Below are 23,735 nucleotides of genomic sequence, written 5' to 3' on the forward strand. Positions count from 1 at the left end.
TGCCCTTACCGCCTAACACACTGCCTTCTGGAAGCATGGCGTTTGACACGTGGGCTGAATGAACAGCCACGGAACCACTAGTGCGCTCAGGACAACTGGCCGTGGCCCCAGAGAAGTGGCCCCGTTTTTAGTGCCTCTTCTCAGAGCGCCCTTCTGCATACCATTTGGTTTAAGAGGGACTTTATACTAATGCCATCTTTCTTTATGTTGAACAGGGAGAAAGAACAAGAAACACAAAAAGAGGAACGTTTGATGGAAGAAAAGAAAAAGAAAAAGCAGGAAGAAAAGAAAAAGAAGGAAGGTGCTCAGAAAAAGGTTTGGCCACAACTACCACCCCATTGACTATAATCACCACGTGCCTCATTTGCCCCGTCACAGCCATTGTGTTACAGAGTTTCGTTTGATGACCTCCAAAAAGCAATACGCCACCTCTTTGATTAGCAAAAAATAGGTGTCATACTAGCGAAACGGACATGGGGTGACAGCCACAGAGTATCTGTCTTCAGGGGCTAGAAGTGGCAGAGCGGCGTTTGAAAGGAGTCTGGTTTTCGTTGCTGCCGCTAGAGAATGTCCGCGCTCCTCGCTCATGGCGCCCCGTCCAGGGCAGTCGTGTCTGAGAAGTGAGGAAAGGGCCGCGTAACTGATTTGGTTAGGGAAGCTAGAAGTCAGTTTCGCAGATTTGGCCAGGGTTCTTCTATAAATCCTGTTAGTAAATGCTAAGAATTGAAAGTCCTACTGTAAATCTTTCGGTCGCACTTGAATTTTATGGCATTTAACACACCAAGTTATGCCATTTGTTGTTCTTGCCTAGTTTAATGTATTTTGTGATTTAAACTGAATCCTTTTTAGTCTGTATTAAAATACAGAGCTCGGGTGAGCTTCCAGATAGGTGGTGGTTTTGGTCTTGAGATCACTGTTGGCATGTGATAGCATGTAGGCAATTACACATTTTTCTCATTAATAAATTTTAACAAATCACCCGGGCAAAAACTCATTTTTAAAATTTACACTATTAAAGTCTGTGTATAAACTTTCATAGATGTGCACACTCTACACGTTATTATTCCTAAAGAGTTTCTGATTTTTTCTTTTTCAGGCTGCTGATCAAAAAACCAAAGGTAAGTTTATTTTATTTGCGGGCGGTACATTTTACTGCAGCAGCAGACTTTTCATGATGAGGGTGACTCTCGTTTTAATTGGTGGTCAGAAACAAAGACTCTAGCCCTTTGAATCTCTGGAATCTTCTTTTGTTATTCACTATGAAATTCTTCACTTATCACTGTTTTTCCATCTGTATTTCATTGGCATTTGTTTGACCTAAAAATGCTTAAAGAACGTTGTATTGTATTCGCTTTCTAAGAAATGCTTTTTCATTTTCCTTTGGTTTGCTTTCCACCAAACAAGGACTAAGCTGACAATGTTGATCCGGTTTGAATAAGACTGAAAGATACTGAAATTTTTGAAGCTTCCACTTTCTCTTTGCTGACTCTCTATAATAAAAAGAGATCTATTCTTTTCTTATTCCCTCTTTGCTTACTGATACAGAAAAGATTTCTTTATTATTTTGAGTCCAGACTTTGCTTATGACTGCCTTGTGGGTGTTGCAAACACACGTAGTTCCCTCAGGAACCTGGGCATCCCTGGGATTTGCTGGAAAGGGAGCGAAGCGGCAGCCACGCCGCGAGCTTCACTCCGTGCTTACTCTGGTCGGGGACAGTCCGGTGGCGCGTGCGCGTGCGGGATCCGCGCACACCAGCTCTGTAATTTGGGGCCGGCGACCTCACTTGTCAACCTCGAGCACCTCCTGTTTAAAATGAGAAAGCTGGTTAAAAAAAAAGAAAAAAAAAGAAACTTGATGAGATGAGATAAAATATCCAAAAGTCTAAACTGCCTTGGCTGCCTAGAGCAATCAGCTATCACAACATCAATTTTAAAAAGTGAGTCTGAAAAAAATCAAACAACATGCTGTTAAGATGAGCTCATTTATTTTAACATTTCTTAAATAATGTCTCCACACCAGGTAAAGATAATAGGCATTAGAAATGCAGATTTAGAAATGTAAATGTGCGTTCTGGACAAATGCCAAATTTGAAAACAATAAAAAAATAATAACAATAGTTTTAAAATAAATAAATAGATAGATAGATAAATAAAATGAGAAAGCTGGTGAGCGCATGGTTCCCACCTTGTAAAGCTGCTTGTGCAGATCCAGTGAGACCATGTAGGGAACGGGCTCAGGGCCCGGCATACAGTTGGTGCTCAGTAAGGGTTAGCTGTAATGAATGGTTACGATGTTACAGTTTCTGTTGGACCGCCACGTGTGCACAGTCACACACGCGAGCACACGCAAGCATGTACACACGCTGTAAACACTTGGCGGGGTGCCGTTTCGGGTGGTACCACTGTTAAGACCCTACTTTTGTTTGGCGTCTTAGTTTCCAAAGCAAAATCTGTGTGTATGACTTCATTTGAACTGCATGCCTGAGCAGAGCAGGTGTTAGTTTACCGTGAAGAAACAGGCTCATGGCGCGAGTTAAGTGGCCCGCACTTGGCCAGCAGTTCGTGGACAGAGCAGACCGGAGAGGGCCTGGGCTTCCGACCCCCGTGCAGCGGGCCTCCGAGTCCCTGCACCAGGGTCGCAGTACGCCTGGGACTTCCTATCGAGTCAATACTGAGCGGCAGCCTGGTTCTCAAAAAGGACATTTTTCTCTACTCTGAGAAGCAGTGGGAGTTTATATCACACTTTCCCAGAAGGTCCAAGGGGTTGTGGTGCATAGTTGTATTGGCAGTGACCATCTTGAATAAGAAACAGTGGTTTCTTAACACTCACCTCTTGCAACTACAGGATCGTTGTTCTGAATCCCCCCACCTCCCCCCTTTTTTTTCTTTTTTAAAACATTCTGGGAAGCTTTTGTAACCCGATTCAATCTCGGCTGTATTCTGTTGTCATCGTTGTCTCTTCAGATAGTAACAAACCGCTTTTGGTTGTGCAGTGATCGTGAGTTACGTGGTCCTGCCACACTACACGGAGTTATCATTTCCCGTTACTGTTCTGATGAGTATTGCCATTGCATACTCCAAACTCTGCTGGTATTTTATGTTCTCCTTTTCTCTCCTCTAAATTACTGCTCCTTTGGGTCCAATTTGTCATCAGCTGTACTAACTATAACTAGCCTCAGCACACATAATAGTAATGGTTATTAATGTCTTCTAAACAACAAAAAAAGGCGTTTTAAATTATAAATAATCTAACAGTGCTGTTAGGTAATTCATTAATGCATATGAGCAGTATCAAGGTTTACATTTTTCTCAGGTGCTCCCCTATTACTGGTTCAAATTGAAATTAACTGCCTGCAGGAAGGTGGTTCTGAATCTCTGACTGGCCGTGCGTGTTGGGCACCACAGGCTGGGCCTGCCCTTTCCCTGATGAGCACTCCCCTCAGCCCCTGTCTCTCAAAGAACTGCACTCAGCACGTGGAAAACCTTCGTGTGAGCCTGCTCACAAGCAAAATTGTTTTTTGTAAATTCTGTGAAACGCTCTCTTTGCATTATTGGTGACTAGAGGGAGAGGGAGAGGAACACGGTGACTTGTTACGCCTCGGTGAGACTCGGGGTGCTCTCGTAGCTGGGGGCTGGCAGTCAGACATGACCCTGTCGTGACATACCACCAACCTATGTATTGTATTTCTGCCATCTGAGCACCTGACGCTTTTTAACGGGTTTTGCTTCGGTAATCAGTGATCTGTTTTCTTTATTTTGGGCGCTGCTCTTAATTTGGGCACAGATAACAATAGCTTTCTATGTGATGTGATGACTTTGTAAGCCCAAATTGTCTATTACTGTGTTCTGGGTCTTTTATGAATTTAATTTTTTTTAGGATTAATTATAACATCCATAAATGTGAAGTAATTTAATTTATTGGTTTTGGCCAGATTTCCTAAAGTTCATAAAATAGATAAGTTTTCATACAAGAAGCTCAGTTAATTATATCATGTATGAAAGCGAGTATCTTGATGACCCAATATGTCTCAAACTCCATATGATTAATGCTTTATGGTTTTGAGTCATATACTGTAATAAATTCACACATTGTGATTAGTCTCCTAATCTTGCTTCAAAGGATGGACTATAATTTAAGTTTTGCGATCGGGTATTCAACTTTGCCATGCATTCAATTTGTAATGCTAATTTTACGAAAATCTTCATGAGCTTTTGTTAACGTAAATCAGTTGAAACCGTATGCTCTCGGCAGCCTTATGCGGAGTGACAGAGGTTTTGGGGGGTCGCAGGTGATTCGCACTGTGCTGTAGTCCTGTTAAGGCTCGTTCTCAACGTGTGTTTCTCTCAGTACGAATGCAGGTGAGAAGTGAAGCTGGAAGCGCGCCTTCCCAGGCTCGTAGTCGGGTGTAGATACGGACGAGCGGAAGTGAGAACCCAGCCTCTGCACCTCACCGGTTAGCTGGCCCTCCTCTTTGGCGGCGCTGGCCGATTGCGGTTCACTCGGTCCTGAGCTATTTGCTCAGCACAATACTCAGCGGTTTGTTTTTATCAGGCGTCACGTCCGTGTGTTCCTGAATTACACGGTGTGGTGAAATTGGCCAGGTTCCCTGAGTTCACGTGTATTCACGTTCACATCCACGTAACCAAAGCAGATATTATTTTGAGTGTATGAGCTACTCTTAGAAGCGGTAGCTAAAAGTCTAGTTAGCGTGCTCGGCATAGTATGGTTTATAAAATATGGCGTTTTGTTTGCCTGTCTACAAAATTAATAAAATCTTAGGGGGTGAGGGATCCTTAGAGACTCTCCAGTTCCTTCATTGATTAGGAAATGAGGTTCAGAGAGGTTAAGCACTTAGTCTATGTCTGGACAGCTGTAATTAGGGGCAGAACACTAGAACCTCCTCTTCCGGCTGCCAGTTATATATATATATCGTACTGTCCTGTGAGGGACACATCAACATCGTATATCCATGGTCAGTGTAATCGCTCATTTTAGGAAGTAACTTAGGGTCTTGTCAAGTGAGGCTGAAAGAAATTCCTAAGGGATTCAGTTTGTGAGGGATCTTTATGGGATGGTATCTTACAGGATTTTAAATATTAGATATCTCTCTTTAGCCATGTTACCGTGTTTAAGGTAATTGTTTAATTTTTCTGTTAAATCCCTGGAGAAGGAAGATATAATAAATGCATTCCTATTTTTTCCATGGGAATGAAAGAAAGTGTATTAAGGTGTGGTACTTTTCCCCTAATACGTAGGCAGCTTAAAAGGATAGAAATCATCGGGGGGAAGACAGCTAAGCGGGTACATGCGTAGAAGGTCCCCCTCAGACTTAGAAGGAAGGGAATATCCGCCGGTGGCTGGGAAGCCGCACTCTGCTTCTGTTGCAGGCCCTTTGACAACATCTCCTTGCAGGCCCTTCTGATGAGTCTCCGACGAAGTGAAAGTCCACATCCCCGTTTAGCTTAAGTAAGCCAAATGTTAAACATAAAGGCAGTTCCAAGTTTAGCGAAAGTTACAGTTTATAGCTCCAAAGGAAGCTGACAATCTGCTCTCAGAGAAATCACTTAACAGATTACTTTCTTTTTTTTTTTTCTTTTTTTTAAAACAGCTTTATTGATTTAAATTGGCACACAGTAAACTGCACGTGTTTCGTAAGTTTCGGTGCGTGCGAGCCTGGAAACCATCCCCGCAATGAAACCACTCCTGAAGGTTTCCCCGGCCCTTCCTAGCCACTTCTCATGCCCTCCCCGCCTCCATCGGTCCGGAGGCAAACGTTTGCTGATTCGCTTCCCGTCACTACCGCAGGTTTTCTTTTCGAGACTCTCGTTAGGGAAACGAAATCACACAGGATTCACTCTTGGCTTCTTTCCCTCAGTAATGCTTTAGAGATTTCGTCCCTGTCGTGGATATCAGCGGTTCACTCCTCTTCATTGCTGAGCAGAGTTCCATTGTTTGGGTACATCACAGTTTGTCCATTTACCCGTTCGTGGGCACGTTGAGTTGTTTCTAGTTTTTAACTCCCGTGAATAAAGCCTCTACGAACTTTGATATCGAAGTCTCTGTATGGACGTTTGCTATGATTTTTTCTGTGGTCGATGGGTAGGAATAGAACGGCCGGATCTTGGAGTAGATTCGGCTTTACCCTTCGAGGAAACCGCAAAACGTTTCAAAGTGGTTACACCCCTTCCCAGTTCTACATCTTACCAACACTTGGAAAATCAGTCTCGATTTTGGTAGCCGTTCTAATAGGTGGGTGGTGATCTCTCATTGTGCCCTTGATTGGATATCTGTAAGGGCTGATGGTGTTGAATGTCATTCCTGTGCTTTTTTGCTCTCCACGTATCTTTGGCGAATTAGTCAAACATTTTGCTACCTTTTAAAAAGCTGAGTTATTTGCTCTCTTATTCCTGATTGGTTTCTAATATTAAATTGGCCTCTGGAGCTGGGCAGAGAGACTCATCATGGCAGCTTAGTTTTCGTCATGCCTCAGTCGTTGCCCTTTCTTTCTACGTGTGCGGTTATTTGTAATACAGTAATTTCAGAAAATACGGTAGTTGTGATCACGTTCTATCTAGCTTTTAACACGTCTGCTAAAGACTGCATTAATAAAGGCGTGGTTAGTCACCTTTTGCTACCTAGAGTTGTCAAGTTAGTTCATTAATTAGACAGTTAACAAATATCCACCAGACAGAGATAAATCCTCTGTTCTCAAAGAGATAGGTTAGATATGTAAGCAAATGAACTCAATAAAATGTTCCGGGGGTTGTGTTTTATTTATCCCACATCTTGTTCCTGAAAGGATTTAAGTACATTTCACTTTTCATTCAATATTTATATCCCTGGAAGAAAAGATGGCCTGTTTTTAAAAATAAGTGGGAAAACTGGGGGAAAGGCAAATAGTGGTTTAGAACAAGATAAACACAGGCTGGGACTGGCCCCTCTCCCGGTTGTCCCCAAGTCAGCTGTGCACGTGACACAAGGTGGGGGGGTGCCTTATCCCAGCCACCCTGAACCCACCCATGAGGCCCCTCTCACCAGCCTGTCCTACCACGAACAGTGAGTTGAAACTAGAGAGGTGGAGGGCAGGGAGGCCCACGGGGCCCAGGTTGGGACTCCAGGTGTGTGTGACCTTTCAGACCAGAGGGCGCCACTGGAGATTTTGAATGGGAGAGTGACATCATGAGGTTCACATTTTAGAAGGATCACGGAGCATGCGAGATTGAAGATGAATCCGACGGTGGCGAGAGAACTGGGGGCAGCGGGTCCATTTAGACCGCTGCCTACTTGATGACTGTGTGGCGCGGGGTGGGCAGAGAGGAAGGGTCGTGGTGCGGGGCAGACAGAGCCTGGAGACTGACCGGGCTAATCTGTTCCGGCGGATACTTCACCGAATACCTCCTGTGTGGCCGGCACTGTTCGCTGTGGGGGGAGAGATTTAAAGGCACAGATAGGCTTCCCACCCTCCTGGAGGGGAGAGTCTTACGGGGAATGGGCAGAAACCTCAGCCGCAGTGCTGTCCGTGTCGTTACTGACTGGGACGGCTGCTGTGATGGAAAGGAACGTTGTTTAATGAGAGCATAGAACAGAAGAATCGGAACCGGGCTGCGAGGGGCCGAGGCATCCTGAGTGAAGCTTGAATTGAGATCTGAAGGATGGAGAGAAGGCAGCTGGCTAGGCCGGGGAGAGCAGAGAGGGGACTCCAGGGTGCCCACAGAGGGAACGGCATTTGCAAAGGCCGGCCGGCTGGGGTGGCATTCTCCGGAACCAAACAAAGAGCTGGCACGGCAGGTGAATTGTCGGCCACGGGGGAGAGTGGCGTCACTGAGGCTAAGGTGGATGGGGACCCGGTGTGCACAGGGCACGTGGAGGTGGGATATTCCTTTTCAAAACCCATGTGCAATATGGCCGGTTTGCCTCCCCTTCCCCAGCCTTCTCCCGCTGAATGTCGGCGTAGTCTGTCTCGGACTCCCTCTTCTGGCAGGTTGTAGGATTCTGCACTTCTGGAGGATAAACATCCCAGGATCGACGCTGTTCCACAATTTGTACATTTATTACAGAAAACACACACACACACACACACACACACACAGGCGCGCGCCCGCGTGCGGTCCTGCCACACGAGGCAGTAAGCATGCCCTAAGAGAATACATTTCAGACATAATTCCACTTAACCCTTCTGTGTTTCGTGAGATTTAGGATCTGCTGTTTTTCAAGAGCTAGTTCAGTTCCAGATGATTGAGTATGGAAAGAGACGAGGTCAGGCTGGAGGTGAGAGAGCCGAGAATCTCTGTGCTCGGGGGACTCTGTTCACCCTTCATGTCTGTCCAGTGTGTTGCCTCATCAGGGGACATACTCATATCCCCAGTGTTCCATATTAAAAAGGTGATAGAAAAGCCAATATGTATTAATGCTGTATAGTTTACTTGGCTTTAACATATGCTGTTATCAAATTTTTCTACTTGGATCTTCTAAATCTGCTGGCTGTTGCTTAAAAGAGGTTGGAAATATTTGCCTGTATGTTCATTTCTTGAGAGTAGAAGAATCCAAGGACCAAAACAAAGTAATCTTCTAATAAAACGATTCTTACTGTTAGCAGTCATTATTAAAGCAAATTTACTTTAACATTCATATTATCCAGTCTGGTGTACTAAGAGTAGCATTTAATTTAATTTCATGCTTTTTTAGAGAGGTAACTGTAATACATTAGAATAGAAAATATCTCTAAACGGCATTCTCTCATTAGCAACAGGCACTAAGATAATGTAGTTAGTAGTTAATGAGTTTGTGCTCATTTTGAGTTGAGCTCCCCAAGTTGCCATGGTGACGGATCGGCCAGAAGCCGTCAACAGAACACACAGAAGGCCAGGGCTTGGTACCCTGCCGGGGCTGCCAATAAACACAGCAGATGGACCCTCCTGCACGTAGCGTCTTCCCCTCGCCTCTTGTTCTAAGGAACTTCTTGCTGCCGCGTTTGCTGCTGTGTAGGTTGCAGAAGAGATCGTAATAATGAAAATCTTCCTTGGAATCACAGGTTCTTTTAGGCCTGGAAAATAGTTCTCTTTTATATAGATTTCAGTAAATGTAAATTAAAATTTTTAAGAGCTCTACATCTTTGAGTATGGATTCTGAAATAGCTAGAATTAATGCATGATTTTTGAGTATTTTTCTTTTGCCATTATGGAAGAGAAATTCTATGCTTTATCATGCAAAAAACTTCTATGTCTTGACTTTTTTTTTTTTTTTTCTAATTTTTTTAATGTTTATTTTTGAGACAGAGCACACACATGCAAGCAAGCAGGGGAGGAGCAGAGAGAGAGGGAGACAGAGAATTCAAAGCAGGCTCCAGGCTCCGAGCTGTCAACCCAGAGCCTGACACGGGCCTCGAACCCACAGACCGTGAGTTCATGACCTGAGCCGAAGTCAGACGCCTAACCGACTGAGCCACCCAGGCGCCCTTATTTCTTCTAAGATGCCACCAGTTCTGGAACATCATTGATCTGATAATATCTTCCATACGGGTGCAGTTGGAGGGCTAATGAAACTATATTAAATTTATACACTCATTGTAAGGTGCATCCAAATTTCAGAAATAAGGTATGTTAACATGTCCCTCTAGCTTGGCATTTATCTATAAAAGGTTACTTTCCATGCTCACCTGCCAGTGTGCTTTAGGGTGATTGCGGTAGCCCATGAGACTCTAACGGAGGGTGTGTGTAAGGAGGTCCCATTTCAGTAAATGCCGTTATAAGGAGACCACTGTGGAATATCTAGGTCATGACCACATACCATGACGTTGTCAAGGTGAGAGAGTTGCATATACTACTTGCTAAAAACAAAAATCAGGTCTTTTTTTTCTTTTTTTTTTTTTTTTTTAATGTGCATTTATAGAGGGAGACAATCTAAAGCAGGCTGCAGGCTCTGAGCCGTCAGCACAGAGCCCAGTGCAGGGCTCGAACCCATGAACCGAGAGATTGTGACCTGAGTCAAAATCGGATGCTCAACCGACTGAGCCACCCAGTCACCCCCGCCAAAATCTGGTCTTAATCAGAGCTCAGTGAAGTGTATAGAAACCACTCTAGCTGTTTTTAAGTACAAGATGCTTGTAAAATCATTGTGAGGGAAGGGAGAGGGGCGCCCCCCTAGGCTGGGCCTCCAGAACAGATTCCCCACAGAGTCATCCCAGAGAGCTGCTCCCTGGGAGAGTCAGGAGGCCTCACCAGCACCGGCACCGGCACCGTGTCGCCACTGCAGCCCAGGGATCGGGAAGCCGCCATCAACACTATCGCTTCCCTGCCTGAGGGGTCGTGATTGGGAACTAGGACCCTGCACAGCAACAAACGTCCACCGTCCTCAGGGCTGTGCTTATGGCTGGAGCTGGTGCAGCAGGCAGAGAGCAGCCAGGTCACTGGCTGCCGGATCGCATGGGCACATGCATCTGACGGGCCTGATCCACAACTGAGGCCTCCTTGCAGCCATGAGCCAGACCCCTGTGAGTCCTGCTGCCGGTGCGCGTGTTGGAGAAGGGGGGCAGGCAGAGGCGGCTTTGACGACCGCCCGGTAACGTTCTTTAAAATGATGGGATGGGTGACTGTTGATTAACTTCTGTGTGGTGTTCGACACTTTCCAGACGGTGGAGATGTGAGACCCAAATGAAGTGGGAAGTTTAGGGCCAGGCTAGAGATCTGACCCTGCAGTCAGGAGTACAGATGTCAGTACCTGTGCTAACTTACCATGGTCACTTCCGTCAGAGTCTCTGTCTACCTTCCTCCCTTCTTTCGTTCATTAATTGCAGTTCACGTCACGTGACTTTGAGTTTTTGTTCATCAGCCTAAAGTCCTTCCCATTGCTTCCTCGAGGAGGAAGAGGAGTGAGGATTGTTAAGACTGACCAGGACTGGGGCGCCTGGGTGGCTCAGTCAAGCGTCCGACTTCGGCTCAGGTCATGATCTCACGGTCCGTGGGTTTGAGCCACGCGTCGGGCTCTGTGCTGACAGCTCGGAGCCTGGAGCCTGCTTCGGATGCTGTGTCTCCCCCTCTCTCTGCCCCTCCCCCGCTCATGCTCTGTCTCTCTCTCTCTCTCTCTCTCTCTCTCTCTGTCAAAAATAAACAAACATTAAAAAAATAAAAAATAAAAAAGACTGACTAGGACTGCTGACCAGAACTTCAGTCAGGCTCCTGAACCTTCTGGAAGCCCCATCCGCGAACTTCCTTGTCAAATCCAGTTTTAGCAAGAACCCTGCAGAGTCAGTTTCGCAGAACCACCCTCCGCTTCCCAGATACCTGACTGGGTTCCCCATCCTCCACCGGCCCCCGGGTGACGCCTGACCCCCCGGCCTGCCTCCGGCCAGAATCCTGCTGTGTCAGATCAGCCAGAAGCCCCCTGCCCCGTGATGTATTGTCCTCGTAGCGATTTTCCACCCGCTGCACTCAGGTATGAGCCCTGTCTGTCTCCCCCACTGCACATCCCCTCACATGGTCCCTACGCCCGCACAACGGTCCTGAGTGGAGTCTGCCTCAGTGTCCTTAAGTGTCACGTGGCATGTTTTTTGTTTAACATAATAAACACAGTGCACTTATTATATGCTAGACGTTGTTCTGAACAGTTCTTTACCTATAGTAACATTCACCCTTCAGAGAACCCTCTCGAGAAGGTGCTCTGTTTTATCCTCCACTTACCCCCACTTCGCAGATGGCACAACCGAGTGACACAGAGGTTAAGTAACTTACCCAGGGTCACCCGCCGGTAAAGGGGCAGAGCTGAAGTTTAAACCCCAAGTCCATACTCATAGCCACTACACTGTATCTCTGGAGAGGTGCGTGGGAATGGTAAATTCCAAATTGCTCGTGGTGAGAATCTCTTCAGGGTATACATCCAGGGAGGGGAAGATGGGGCTTTGGTGGAATCGGTGGCATTTGATTTCTTAAACTGGAGATTGGATACATGAAGGTTTGTTGATGATTCAGTCTTTGTGCTTTTTTGTCCATCTGATATTTCCAAATTTTTTTTAATATTTATTTTTGAGAGAGGGAGAGAGAAAGTGTGTGTGTAAGTGGGGGAGGGGCAGAGAGAGAGGGGGAGACAGAGTCTGAAGCAGGTTCCAGGCTCTGAGCTGTCAGCACAGAGCCGGACGCGTTTTTAAAGAAAAGAAGGTCTTGGTAGTATGACTTGGGCAGTAAGGTGGGAACGCCTCGGTGCCCTGGGTGCCCTGTGCTCTCATGCTCCCGGTTCTGTTGAGCCCCTGGTGAGGAGCGGAAGGTGGACGGCGCTGGGAACCTAACCTCCCAAGGGGGGCCCCGCAGAATTTCTAGAGTGGAGCAAGGAGGGGGTTGCTGCCGTGGGCACTGGCTGCTGTATTGTCTCCCTTGCCTGTGAAGGCGACGTCGGCCAAGCAGACAGGATCCTGTGGCTCCGGAGCCTGCACAGACAGGGTCTTGATCAAGGTCACCTGCTTGTGGAGTTTAAATAGCAGTGAAAGAGTGTATCGAGACCCCGTGAACTTGTAACCGAAGGAGCCTTTCCCTGGAGAACTTCTCCCTGGAACTGGAGGCCGCAGCCGGAACAGGAACACCGCGGAGCAGCCTTCCGTCAGGCCGCCCCACGTGCTCTCCCAGCCATCGGTGGATGGATTCCAGAACCCTTGCAAAGCCTGCGCCTGCCTCTCCAGCCTCAGGCCCAGAAGCCCTCCCTTCGGGCAACGAGCTCCAGTCACCCTGGCCTTGTGTCCGTCCTTGAGAGCACAGAAGCTCCCTCTCCGGTCAGGACCTTTCCCTGCGCCGTGCCGGCCGGTAGGTGTGAGCCCACAGCCCCCGCGGACCCCACAGCCACACACCGGCTCAGGCGCACACGTTTTACCCGGCCACCAGTTTTCCAGGCCCGGCCTGATTGTCACTGCCTCACAGGAGTTAGATCCTCTGTCCCACTGTTACTCGTATCGGGCTTCCCACAACTTGTGTATCTGTGGAATCGTTACAATCTCTTACTAGATTATAAACTACAAGGACGGGAACTGTGTGTATTTTCCACGGTATACCCAGTATACTCATTAAATTGTCCCGAATAAATGAATATGGAGAGGGTACGTGAGGGTAAGACACAGTCTGTGGGGTAAAAAGAATGCTGGGCAGAGAAAGTGAACTGTCATTTGACCCCTTACTCCCCGCAGCACCTGCCCCCTGCTGCCGTGCATCTCACAGTGTAGCGTTTTCTGTCCTTGTCTTCTTGCCCTGCCACGGTGTCCGCTCGACGGGTGGGAGTCTGCCCTTTCTCTTCTCCGGCGTTCCCCCGGTGCCTGGAACAGTGGCTGGCTCTGGAAGGGCTTACCAGCACGTGTGAGTGAAAGGTCGGCCAGTGTCTCCGTGACCTGCAAGCCCCGCGTCACACACCGAGAGGGAGCTGGGTGGTGTCCGGGTTTGAAGAGTATTGCAGAAGTTTGAACAGCCCTCCTGTCCCGAAGGGTCGGCCTGAACTCCCCACCCATACTGCAGCTGGCTGTCTTGGGAAAGAAGTAGCGGGAACTTAGAACCCGTTTGGACCCCGTTGTGACAGTGCCCTCTGAAAACTGCCACTGAAAGCAGAAAACTGTTTCTTGGGAAGAAAGTCGTTCTGAAGAAGCCCAACTTTCTGAGAGGATGGTTTCCTATCTGCCTTTTCCCCAGCAGGTGTCGCCGTCATTTAAAAGAAAAGGGGAAAGTTTATTAGGGCGAGGAAAGCTCAGGGAGAGAGTTTGGACAGACCAAAATTACTTGGCTGCTGTCTTCATGTTCTCTGAATCAGTGACTTGTCGACAGTCCCTAAATCAGGCTAAGATTCCCATCGCCTGGCTGGGTTCTGCTGCTGTATTGGAACAGTGGTGTGTGGGGTAGACTCGTCCGTGAGCCTCTGTCATCGAGGGATAACCTTAGAGGCAGGTGAGTTTGAGAAGAGCAGTGTCGTGATACCCTACCCACTCTCTGGGTGGCGAGAGATGGAGAAGTTCGTATCTGAAGAGGGTGGATGGCTGGTCAGAAAATGCCCGTTTGATTCATCGATATCATAAGAACAGATCCAAAGGGGAAATAGTCCGTATTCAGATATGTTAGAATTGCTGTTTTATATTCAAAAATAGTTACCGATTGGTAGCATTCGTTCTTTGTACTTGTTCGAAACCAGGGACCGACGGCATTCGCTTATTACATCACACTGCTTCGTTTCTGCAGCATGAATTCCTTTTCCTGGAAATATTTTGAAGAAAAATAGCCCCGAATTTGTCCTTTGATCTTTCCGGAAAGATACTAACAGTGTAGTTAGTGGCAGAGCTGTGGCTGGCTGTCAGAGATTAGAATTCTCCTCTCGAGGATGCTGGTGTCATCTTGGTTATTAGCTCACCTGGGCCCTGGGGGTCTGTGCGGGTGAGGGTGAACACGGTGACTTCTCAGGTTCCTGTCAGCTTGGGTTCTTTGCTTCTGAGCCCTTGCCAGTTGTCTCCATCAGGTTTCTTTGTTTTATTTTTTTCATATTTATATATCTTTTTCAACGTTTTTTTTTTTTTTTTTTAATTTACTTTTGGGACAGAGAGAGACAGAGCATGAACGGGGGAGGGGCAGAGAGAGAGGGAGACACAGAATTGGAAACAGGCTCCAGGCTCTGAGCCATCAGCCCAGAGCCCGATGCAGGGCTCGAACTCCCGGACCGCGAGATCATGACCTGGCTGAAGTCGGACGCTTAACCGGCTGCGCCACCCAGGCGCCCCCATATTTATATATCTTGAGAGAGAGAGTGGGGGAGGGGCAGAGGGAGAGAGAGAGAGTCCCAAGCAGGCTCCACACTGTCAGCGTAGAGCCTCACGTGAGGTTTGAACCACAACCCGTAAGATCATGACGGGAGCCGAAATCAAGAGTCGGGTGCTTAACTGACCGAGCCACCTAGGCGCCCCTCCATCAGGTTTTGAGTTCAGGTACGTTTTCTTCCATTTCCATCCTTCGAAGAGGCTGGATGACAGACAGAAGTACTGTAACGATTCAGCAATGCTGTGCATGACTCTGTGCTCATCCTAAGTGTGCTCTTATTTTTTTTTTTTTTTACGTTTATTTATTTTTTTGAGAGACGTAGAGCGAGCACAGGTTGGGGAGGGGGCAGAGAGAGAGGAAGACACAGAATCCAAAGCAGCTCCAGGCTCTGAGCCATCAGCATAGAGCCCGACGCGGGGCTCGAACCCATAGACCGCGAGACCGTGACCTGGGCAGAAGTCGGACGCTTAACCAGCTGAGCCCCCCAGGCGCCCCCTAAGTGTGCTCTTCATCCCCTTCACCTATTTCTCCCCAACCCCCCACCCTCATCCCCTCTGGGAGCCACCGGTTTGCTCTCTGTATTTAAGAGTCTCTTTGTCTCTGATTGTTTTGTTTCTTAAATTCCACATATGAGTGAAATCATACGGTGTTTGTCTTTCTCTGACTTCTTTCATTTAGCATTATACCCCTAGATCCACCCGTGTTGTCACAGACAGTAAGATCTCATTGTGTTCTGTGGCCGAGTGCTATTCCTCTGCGTGTGTGTGTGTGTGCGCGCGTGTGTGTGTGTGCGTGTATTCGTACCACATCATCTTTACCCATTCGCTTACCAGTGGACCCTGGGGCTGCTTCCGAATCTTGGCTGTTGTAAATCACGCTGCAGTCAGCGCAGGGTTCGCGTATCTTTTCAAGTTAATGTTTTCTTTTCTTTGGGCAGATGCCCAGTGGAATTAGCGGATCCTAGGGTGGTTCTGGTTCTGTCTTTCATTTTTCGAGGATGCCCCGTACTCTTTTCCACAGTGGTTGCACAGCTCGCATTGTCACCATCGATGCACGAGGGGTCCCAGTAGGCTTTGTTTTTTAGAGCAGTTTTGGGTTTATGGAAAGACTGAGCAGAAAGTACAGAGAGTTCCCGAAATGCTCCCTCCGCCCACCCCAGCACATCCTCAGTTTCTGCTGTGAGGAACGTCCGCCTCGGTGTGGGGCGTTCGTTGTAGTCGGTGAGCCAGCGTCGATGCGTTACTGGCGACTGAAGTCCGCAGTTTCCATTTGAGTGTTGGACGCTTCGAGTGGAATTAGGCAAGTGCATAATGTCACGTGTCCACGATGACTGTGTCATCCTGTTCCCTGCCCTGCAAGTCCCCTGTGCTCCGCCTCCTCGTCCCTCCCGCCCTCCTCAGGCCCTTGTCGCCCGCAGATATTTTACTGTCGCTATAGTTCTGCCTTTTGCAGAGTGTCACCTAGTAGGCATCCTATAGTGCGAAGCCTTTTCAGACCGGCTTCTTTTACTTGGCAATTTGTGTGTATGATCCTCTTCAAGGTTTGGTAACTCATTTCTTTTTTTTTTTTTTTAAGTTTATTTCTTTTGAGAAAAAGAGAGCTTGCGCATGAGAGTGTGAGCGGGGAGGGGCAGAGGGAGGGAGGGAGGGAGAGAGAGAGAGAGAAAATCCCAAGCAGGCTCCCATGTTGTCACTGCAGAACCCTACGTCTCATCCCAAGAACCAGGAGACCGTGGAGACCATGACCTAAGCAGAAATCAAGAGGCAAACTCTTAACTGACTGAGACAACCAGGGACCCCATAGCTCATTTCCTTTAAATGCTAATTTTCCATTGTGTGGTTGTACCAGTTCCCTCATCCATCACCTGTTGAAGGACATCTGGGTTGCTTCCCCTTTGGGGCAATTAGGAATAAAACTGCTCTGAACACTCCTGTGAATGTTTGTGTAGATAGAAGTTTTCCTCCTCTCGTTGGGGTAAATACTTAGGAACTTCTGCTATTTTCATTGGCTAAAGGCCCATGTCAGAAAAAAATACGTGTGAAGGCCCCTATGTTTAAAAATCAACCTATAATAGGTTTTATAGGTTTCTTTTCAAAAAAGGAAAGACAGAATGGATATTCATCTCCTGTGCCTTTGTGAATAATCTTCAGATCTAAATAATTATAAAAACATTCCATGTCTGTACCAAGGCCAGGGAACTAACTAGGAGCAAAGAGGGGCCGGGCATCAGTAGAGACATTCAGTGGACTCTGAAGCAACAGTCCTCACAGAGTAAAACCTTAGAGAGTCAGCTGGTCTAAACTTTTCATTTCCATGTGGGGAAACTGAGCTCCAGGGATAGTAAACTTCTTGAGCAGGATCATACACACTCTCGGGTAGCTGGCCTGAAATCCAGGGCTTTGGCATTCCAGTTTGGCATTTTTTCCGTTGCATGGTCTTCATATTCTGAATATTCTTTATATTCTGCGATTTCTACGTTGCTTTTTAACTTCAGTGTGTGTTCAAGAAAAACAGTCAAGTCCTTTAGTGTTTGTTGAGCACTTCCTGTGTGTCAGGCACTGTGCTGACATCAGATGCGGGGAGACAGGCCCAATAGTAAGCAGTCTAGAGGCGCCTGGGCAGCTCAGTCGGCTATGCACCTGACTTGATTTTGACTCAAGTTGTGATCTCACCGTTCATGCGATCGAGCCCCACATCGGGCTCCACGCGGACGGTGCGGAAGCCTGCTTGGGATTCTCTCTCTCTCTCTCTCTCTCTCTCTCTCTGCCCCTCCCCTCTCTAAATACATGTATGTATATGTACATACTTATTTACTTAAAGAAAAAGAAACAGACAAGCTCTTGTAGTGTCCAGACGAGTCCTCCAGGCTCTGGTCAGGGCAATAGGAACGGAAACAGGCAGATGAGCTTGATGGGCACTTAGAAGGAACATTTAAGATAAACTATGAATGTCAAGGTTTGGTGGTTGGCTCACGGTAGGTTGGGGTGGATTAAGGGAAGAACCAAGGGCGGAGCCCAGGTTTCCAGCACAGAGCCACAGGCCAAGAGCGTGATTGCAGAACTCCGAAGAAAAGTGAGTGAGGAAGCTGATGAATACCGGGAGCATGCTGAGTTTGAAGTGCCTGTAAGACCGCCAGGTGTAGATCTCTGGAAGTCACAGGGGGCTCGGATGGTGAGCACAGGGCTGATGGGTGCACACGGGATGACCCACGATGAGTGTCTGAGCAGAGAGAGTCTGCAACAAAACCTTAAGGAAGGGCAGAAGAAGAAGCCCCCAGAGGGGAGCGGGAAGGAGTGGCCCGAGAGGCCAGCAGGAATCCAAGCGAGGACTTTGAGAGCCATGGAGGCCGAGGAGGAGGGTGTCTTCGGATGGCCAAAGCGACCATCGCTGCAGAAGACAATGGAGAGGTGGAGAAGACAGCTCAGAACGTGGCATTGGATGTTAGCATCAAGGAAGTGCTGAATGATTGTCATTTCCGCAAAGTAGAGGGCAAGAGGGGCTGGGGAAGGGCCAGCGGTGGGTGAGGAGGCAGCACGAGGAGGCTCCGACAGGCCCTCCGAGAAGTTTGGACAGAAGGGGAGGCAACAAGTGGGGAGGTGGGATTGGGGCCGAGGAGGGTGGTGGTGGTCGCCGTCTTTGACAGTGGTGGAGATTTGGGACGAGGAGGAGTTCGTTGCAGAGAGCGGCCACACACACAATCCCTGGGCAACTTAGAAGTTGCACATGTGCTTTCCTCCACTCTCCACACAAACCCAAGTGGCTAGATCTCTTCTCTTGCGTACTTGTATTTACAAAACAAAGAATCAATCAGAGGCTCACTCTTAAGCTTCGGGCCTTTGTGTTTGCTCTGGAGGGTGTCGGGGCTTAAGACCCAAAGTCCCCGAGATGGGATCCGCCGGAGGGCAGCATCTTGCAGTTGTCTCTCCAAAACCATTCGTTGTGGGATGCGCCAGTATTCACGTACCAAGAAGGAAAAAACACTGCCAGTTGACTGACCTGTCATCCACAGTAAGACACATCCCAGTGTAAATGCTTTTCACATCTGAAGACATTTAAGTCTTAAAATTGGTGAAATCAGTATTTGCCTCAGGTGGGAGCATCAGAAGCCTGAGACGGAGAACAGTGTGATGCTCGTGTGTTTGTAGTGGCAGAAACTTGAAGGTTTTGCCTCACGGCTTTTATTTCTTCTGGAAAGTAAAGTCCGACCTCATCATCCGCTCCAGAGTGCAAGGTCTTTGAGTGAGTCATTGACAGCAGTGGGGCCAGGCAGACCCAGGAAATTGTAGGACGGCCGGGAGCACTGAGGGTGTCCTCAGTTAGAGATGTAAACTCATAATGACACCAGACTACCTGGCTGTGATCTGAGTCAGGAGTGGAGAGTGGACAGTGGCTTCATCTAGGATTAAGGGTTTGCTGGGCACCATGACCGAAAAACAGTGGACCGAGGCCTTGTGGACGCAGACGGTGCAGACGGCACAGGGCGCCGGGCGCACCCGTGGGAAGCCCCCCCCCCCCCCGGTGTGGGTGGTGTAAAGGCCGACAGGAACGGCTTGTGTTCCCCGCAGTGTGGACCGGGCATCTTTTCATACTGTTACTCACACGCTTAAGATATACACCAAACTAGGTATAAACGCGTTTTGCACAAAGACATTTACAAATTAAGTAGAAAAAAAAATTTTTTTTTTTTTTCAAATAACAAGGTAAATGTAATGTCTCGGATATTAGCGTTTCAGGTTCAAGAGGGGAATGACTTTTGAGGCTCAGATTCTTTGCATTTGATGCGTCTGTGCTCCCTTAGGAGTGCAGGTGACTACGCAGATCTCCTTTGCATTTGGCCTGCTGGTTACTGTCAGGGTCACCACTCCGCTCTGCTCTCCCGCTCCTTGTTTCTGTTGAAATTACTGTGGAGCTTCTGTTTGTGCAACACCCAGATGGCATTTTGGCTTCCACTTAATTCAAATGCATCATTTGCACGTTAGTCCACTTGCATTCTTTTCAAGTAAATCTTTAACGGAGTGCAGTCAGTGCTATTGATAGCTCCACCAATGCTTTAATTATTCGGATAACGCAGGATGCGTGGGGGTGGGGGTGGGGGGGGGTGGTCATCAGAATTAAAACAAAAATCCCTTAATTTTGAAAAAAACGCCAAGAGCAGTGGTTCTCAAAGAGTGGCCCCGGGACCACCAGCATCGGATCAGAGTTGCGCGGAACCTTGCCAGAAATGCAAAGTCTCCCCTCCTCGCTCCACCCTGCTGAGTTCCCTGGAAGGGGTGTGGGGGGCAGGCCTGGGGCCTTCATCGGCCCTGCGTGGAGTCTGACGCAGCCGAGGTGTGAGCCGCTGCTCCGGCCTAACGGGATCGCCCACGTCCCAGACGAGGCACCCGGGGCCCACAGCCTGCTGCTCCGAATTCCGGTTAGTCTGTAAGAAAACCGGGTCTCGCGCCTGACACCCTGGACTTCAGTCCAGTTGCGTTTCCCGGGCGCGACGTCGACCCTTTCCTTCTCGGTTTTTGCTTTGTCTTCCTTGGTTTGGGTTGGGGCTTCAGGAGGGCTACTAAAGTTCTGGGTTCTTTCCGTTTTGTCCCTTGCAGTGCCAGAACCTCCCAAGACCTGCTCGAGCCAGCCCCAGCCCGCCGGTACCGCCGCCAGCGTTTGCACCAGCGCCCTGCCGAGCGGCGGCAATGGCAAACGTGCGTCCGCCAGCAGCCAGCAGCCGGCTGCGCCCCGTTACCTGCCTCGCGAGGTGCCTCCACGCTTCCGCCAGCAAGAACAGAAGCAGCTGTTAAAGAGAGGCCAGCCGTTGCCTGCCGGGGCTCTGGCCAGCGTGAGCCCGACCCAGGCTGCTGGGCCCGCAGGCGTAAGCCCTCCTCCCCTCCCTGGAGCCGGAGCGCAGCAGCACCCCAGTAAGCTCCAAGCAGGTAAAATACTCAGAGGGAGGCATTCCTTTCACCTGACCACGGTGCGCCATTTCAGCCTTGCCGCCCGCTCGTCAGAGAGACGTAGTTTGGCCCCCGTTCACGGTGTACGTGTAACAGCGCGAGCCAGCCAGCTAGCCAGATGCGTTTGTATCGGACCTTAAAGTTGGGTTCTGTTTTCGCCTTCTTCTCCGTATGGTTCCTCATGTGTCTTGAGATGGCATTAGCTCCGTCAGCCGAGTTCGTTTCTCCCCAGAAGCCACAGGTCTGCACGTGAGTCCTCGTGAGTCTGTGACGGCAGGTGCGGAGAAGGCCGCGGGGAGGGTCCCTCAGTAACCCTTCCTGCCCGGCCACCAGGCTGCCCGGGGGTGGGCCCGCTCTGTCGGGGGTGAGGCTCTCGAACTCGTTCAGAGACAGTTTTGAGCCAAAGCTGTCAGACCTCGGGCTCGGCCCCCGCGGCGTCCAGGGTCCCGCTCCTTGCCGGCGTCCTCGCCTGCGGTTGGACACCGGCTTTCTCTTGGCTCCGAGAGCAAGCGCCGCTCGTCCGCTGGCTCTCCGGCCTTCAGACCGCTGACAGCTCTCCTCGCCTCCCTCTCCTCGTCCCGCCTTCTTGACCTTACTGGTGGACTCAGACTTGAAACACTCGTTTACTGACGTTTTAGAAATTTTTGGAAGAGAGCAAAGTACATGTGCCCAACGGCCACACTTCTCGTTATTTTCTTGAATCTTTCCGCTTCCGATGATTTAACGGTTGGCACTCGTTCTAGCATGGAAACCATATTTGCTGATGGCAGTGAAATTCACGTCTGTAATTAGAGAAGCGAGGAGGCTTCTTGTGCTAGATTGGAATTTAAAAGAAACATGTCACAAGTTAGACTAATGTTTTCTTTCGTGTGCTGCCTTTTAACACGGAGAATAATTCCAACATGGCTTAAAGGTATCTCTAGGAGTATTTCACAAAACTCTGACTTTGTGATACATTTGAAACAAGTCTTTTTAGACCACTTTGCCACGTCCCTTCAAATAGTCCCGACTCTTACCTGCTAAATTCCCGGGAGAGGGGATGTAGGTCAGTGATTGTCAGCAAAAAGCAAGGAGGAAAAGGAATGATCGAATATAGTCATTGGCCAGGAATATAGTCCCGTCTGCTTCGCCGCAAGCAATTATATAATCGAGCACCGTTCTTTCTACGCTGAAGGGTGGTCCTCTGGACAGTCTTAACACACACAGGGAGCGTGTGGCTGTCCCTAAACAGCTCGGTGTATCAGCTGAAGATGCTTAGTTTGAGAACCTGGACAAGAAGCGTAACACCTGCTGTCTTCAGGGCTTGTCCTGTTGTCACGGGATTCGTTGGAAGTATTGCGTCCGGGTACTCTTCAAATGCCGTTGGTGCAAAAGCTGCCGCTGGTATCTCCTTGGCTTATTTGCCTCTGCAAATACCCTTCTCCAGAAAGCTGTTTGCAGTTTATTATGCTTTCGAAAAAAAGAGAAGACTCAATAAATCCGCATTTTCTGTAAAACCGCTCAGAACATGGAATCAGTCTGTACTCTGTCAGTAAGCTAAGAAAGGGCAGCCTTATGGCTCCTGAGCAGAGGTCTTCCTTTTACACCGAGCGCATCTCTTTCCCGCCAGTTGCTGGTCCTGTAGCCAGACGAACCTTTCTGACTGGTTCGGGTCCCCTCAAAACCTGTCCTGCTTCCCCAGCTCCTGCTGCACAGGGTCTGGCTTTCCCGGGCTGCCACAGCCCTTCCCGTCTTGTCCAGTCCGTGCTGCCCCTCCTAGTCCGCGTGGCCGCTTCCCACCCTGACCAGCCCTGCGTCCGCCAGATCGCCTCTCGTCTCTTCCCTCCTTCCTGCCTGCCTGCCTGCCCAGGCCGCGGCCGCCCCGCCCCCACGAAGCCCCTTCCCTCCTCCACTCTCTCTGTTCCTCGTCTGCACGCACAGCCTCCCCTTCTGGCACACGGTGCAGCCCACGTCGTTTGCTGGCTAACTGTAAGAGTCTCACCTCTCTATCAAATTGAAAGTACCCTCTAAAGAAACCTTCTTGAACATCTGGGTGGCTCAGTCGGTAAAGTGTCCGACTTCAGCTCAAGTCATGATCCCACGGTTCATGAGTTTGAGCCCCACATTGGGCTCTGCACTGACCACACAGAGCCCGCTTGGGATTCTCTCTCTCTCTCTCTGTCTCTCTCTCTCTCTCTCTCTCTCTCTGTGTCTCTCTCTCTCTCTCTCTCTCTCAAAATATATAAACTTAAAACAATTTTTCTTTTTAAAAGAAAGCTTCTCACTTTCCTTTGGATGGAAAGAGCTCTGCACCAGGGGGAAGGCCTGGCAGCTGTCATGGGTCACACCCCCAGCTAGGACTTCATTCCCCCCTAAAATCAGAAGTCTGAGACTCTCGGGACCTCTAGTTGCTAAGGTCCCTTCCCTTTAATCTCTGACTCAAACACTGGCTCCAGAGCGCTTGCTTGATTTTGTCAGCAGAGGCACCGCTGGCACCGTGCCCCGTGTTGCTCAGGCACCAGCACAGGGATTGGCCAGGAAGCAGCAGCAGCACGGTCAGGACACAGGCTTGCAGGCCCCGGGCCTGATAACGTTTCCAGACCTGTGACCTCCTGTGTGACCTCGACCAAGCCGCTTTCACTGCCTATTCGAGCCCTCACCTGTGACATGGGGGGACCCCTCCTTCACAGGACTCTGAGGGTGAGATATTTGCTTCATGTGCGGCACAGGGCCTTGTATACAGTAAGTGCTCCATAAGTGCAGCAAATATGTGCCCATCTTTGAAACGCTATGATGGGGCAGCAGTCGTTTTTTAAACTCGCAAAGTCTTTAAATGAGTAAATTCTGCAACAGCACGAGCAAGCTCTCTCGTCCCTCTGTGACCTGCGTACATTTTGAAATTTTAGCCGACCTTCCTAGAGATGAAGCGTTCTATAAACTTTTCTTTTCCATGGTGCGTATTTTGCACTGAATTCATATCCAGGTGAAATCCAGAAGAGTGGCCACGTTTTCCTGGTGCATTTGAAACTTTCCTAGATACTGCTTCAAGTA

The 23,735-nt window shown here is 48.8% G+C and overlaps 1 protein-coding gene across 1 annotated transcript in view; it reads left to right on the forward strand.

Moving 5' to 3' along the window:
• The first annotated feature begins 264 nt into the window (after nucleotides 1-264).
• Nucleotides 265-23,735, forward strand: part of TNRC6C (trinucleotide repeat containing adaptor 6C) — a 99,666-nt gene continuing 76,195 nt past the window's right edge. The window contains 3 exon segments of the mRNA XM_043585685.1: nucleotides 265-315; nucleotides 1,097-1,118; nucleotides 20,358-20,684. The gene's annotated coding sequence lies outside the window, so the exon portion shown is untranslated.

This window comes from Prionailurus bengalensis, chromosome E1 (assembly GCF_016509475.1).
Source record: "Prionailurus bengalensis isolate Pbe53 chromosome E1, Fcat_Pben_1.1_paternal_pri, whole genome shotgun sequence".
Lineage (NCBI taxonomy): Eukaryota > Metazoa > Chordata > Mammalia > Carnivora > Felidae > Prionailurus > Prionailurus bengalensis.